This window comes from Mesoplodon mirus, assembly GCF_964341445.2.
Source record: "Mesoplodon mirus genome assembly, chromosome: 13".
Lineage (NCBI taxonomy): Eukaryota > Metazoa > Chordata > Mammalia > Artiodactyla > Ziphiidae > Mesoplodon > Mesoplodon mirus.
The window spans coordinates 33,664,314-33,667,804 of NC_138989.1; positions in this window are offsets into that span (position 1 = coordinate 33,664,314).

Below are 3,491 nucleotides of genomic sequence, written 5' to 3' on the forward strand. Positions count from 1 at the left end.
CCATTTTCGAAAAATGTCAATTTTTAAAATTTATTTTTAGTTGCTAGGATTTTTCTTTAAAGATATATTAATTTCATTTCCTAGCTTGTTGCATTAACACCTGTAATTATAATTGTGAGAGAAATTTTATTTTTTAAATTGGTGTATATGTTATGCCCAAGACTGTAGGATGAAGATGCTACCTTTTTAAGAAACTTATTTATTGGTAAATGTTTAATTTAGTTTAAAACTAATTTAATTTTTTTTCTTAAAAGTTGATTATTTTCTCCTAAAAGTAGTCCTGTCACTGTGTTTATATACTGTTAGTAGAAAGGGAACCGATTGCTGTTCCTAGACTGTTTTAACCAAAGCAAAGGAAAAATAATTTAACATCTTGTGGATACATACTTCAGCAAATCAGTTTTGGGGCCTTCGTTTTTGTATATAAAAGAAAATATACTTCTGTCATTCCTGTTTTCATTTTTTCTTAGCAACCTGTCACATACCCAGGTTTCTACTAAAGTGCATTTTCTATACTGTCTTCGTCCTGGTTTTACAGAATTGCAAGTTCACCGTGTGGCACTGACCCTCACTGAAACCACCTAAGCATGGTGGTACCCCAAAAAGAAAGCTTAATATTCAGCACTTTATTTGCATCATGTAAATATGTGTCATTTGTCCTATTTTGCATGAGAAATATATTTGTGTTGTAATTTCTGCCACCGGTGCTGGGTTCATCTGTGCATGTGTTCCTTGTGTTCTGGGCAATAGCAAAGTCATGACGTGGCAGCTGTCCTGTCTCCTGGTCATTAAGCCTGCCTCTCCCCACCCAGCTGGCTTTAGTGTCCCCTGGATGATGAAGCCCTCATGTCCAGCAGTTCAAAGGTGCCTCCCATCACAGCGAGGTAATTCTGAAACATGCTTACACTGAATCTGCCTTGTGAGAGGGAGGGAAATTCCAGTGTCAACGTTACCACTTTTTCATTATACAAAAACCACCTACCTTTTTTCTACTTGTCCAAAGAGAATGTCTACAAACTTGATGTAGCTTTTTATGCCAACTTGCACGGCATTGGCAGTGATTGAGGAAGGGAATTTTAGGAAGTCTAAAATTTAGGTTATCTGCCTGCTAACTGATCACAAATATAGAATTTTTAGACATTACAGAGGTCACCATCAAGTGAGGCTGATACTAACAAATTCCTCCTATTGTGTTGGGGGAAAACAATTGTGATGAGAGAGAGAGGCAAGCTGATGCAGTTTCCAATTTAATGGATTACGTCCTGTAAGGTTATCTGTAACTTAGTCACTGGGAGCCTGGAATTCATTTTCCGGAGTAGTGCTGTTAGTGGTGATTAGTTCCCAGGGCAGATGTAAAAGCCCTTTGTGTAAGTGGAATTGAACTAGTCTGATAAGGGTTCTAGTCTGGAGTTCTGAGTTAGGAGTTAAAGGGAGAACAACTCTCACATTCCTGTCTGCCCTTTACCTCGAACATCTGCCTGCCTTTCTCCTTTACCCAGCACGCCACCCCTACCAAATGTATGGGAGTCTAATAAGACATCCAGCCGGAGGCAAGGTAACCGTTGAAAAGCATCACAGTGAGAGACCAGGGCCTAAATTTATCCTGCTTCCTTCTAATACTTCACTGAAAGCTGTAAGCACGTGAGCGATGGGGATTCCCTGCCTATGTGATGAACGCCAACTGCCATCCTGAGACGTCTAACTGCTCCTTGTACCTTGCGTTCTGTCTCTGTTTTTTGCCTACCCCCCTGTAACTGGGAACTTTCTCCCCCTTGGAACTGTTCAAAATATGTTTAGTCCTTGACAAAGCTTCAGATATGTGAAGACAGTGTGTCCTTAATTCAGCATGTCTCAAGCATTGCGTGTGAGGCCCTGGGCTGAAGGTGGCGTTTGCCCCTGATTCCTTAAAGGTCGCCATACTGATCGTCTCTCAAGGGCCCTGGGTGTGATTTCTCTGGATTGCGACAGATTTCAGCAGTTGTGTGATTCCATGATATCTTCCAGAGATGCTCCCAATTACCTTTCTTCACATAAATCTTTTCAAGATAGCAACGAGAGAGGGTGGGTTAGTGGAAAGAATTTTGAAGTCAAACTTGAATTGAATCCTGGTTCTGCTTTTCTATTAACGTATAAATTTAGGCAAATTCTTAGCTGCCCCGACCCTTCATTTCATTATTTCTAAAATAGTGAGGGGGATGTCTACTTCATGGCCTGCTGTGAAGAAGAGTGAGAACCAGTACACACCTACTACTTTTGAGGTGCACTGTAAATGTTCCCTGCTTCTTAAAGGGCATTCTCAATACAGAAGCAGAAGCAAGAGTGAATTTCTCTTGACGTTGACATCTGTCCATGTTTGGCTCCAAGCTGTAGACCTAGACCTCATTCTGTGATATCTACAGAAGCTGTGTTTATCTTAGCATTTCTGTAATCTTCAACCAGTTCACAGCTTTGTCCTCACAAACTCCTGTATTCCTCTTAGAGTTGTCTTTGGTTCTGTAATCCCCCATCCTTTAAGTAGGTCCTGGGAGTGTAGTCAAGTGTAAACACTGGGCTCTGGGTGGCTCCCTGCTGTTTTTTGGGAATATGTGTGATGGCAGAGTCAGAATTGCAGTTTTGAGAGCTCGCTTTTGAGTTTCATCTCTGAAATCGTGCATTTGGGGAGATATGTTTACATTTGCTTTTCAGAAATTGAGTGTATTTGAGTCTACACCTGACCTTTCCCTTTCTGGTGTGTATGAATTCCAAGATGATCTGTTGTCTTCTCCCCAAAGGGGCTGGGTCTACTGCTCAAGAATTCTGATCTTCCTTTAGTTCCAGAATACCAGTTTACTAAATCACTTCGCTCTTTTTTGGAGGATATTTCCATCCATCTTACATGAAAGTATTTTCTATGGCGTAAGATTAAAGTAGATCAGTCAACAAATGCTTACTGCATGTCTTGTGTGTGCCAGGCATTGGAGTGGATTCTGGGGATGCGACAGTGAACGGGATTGACACCGTTCTTAACCTCATGGAGCTTACGGTCCAGAATGCAGTTAAACGATGACTTTTCCAAGTCTTACAAAATTTTACAAAGATTTACAAAAGATCATAAATATGAAAAATGCTTTAAAAGCTCTGCTGTGACATATATTTCAATGCAGTTCATGGAATATACTTTAGAAGGTAAATAAGCATTTTTAGTACATAGTCATGAAATTTAGTCATACCAAAAGAAACAGTCTCAGATGACTTATTGAATGTGTACTGAGAAAATGTATTACAATATTACCATTTTCAATGGTTCTCAACTTCTCTCATTGATACTGGACTTTGGAAACAGGAGTGTAAAATGAGACAATGGTTTATTTCTTAAAAATAATGGATTCTGGACTTCCCCAGTGGTGCAGTGGTTAAGAATCTGCCTGCCAATGCAGGAGACATGGGTTCGAGCCCTGGTCCAGGAAGATCCCACATGCCACAGAGCAACTAAGCCCGTGGGCAACAACTAC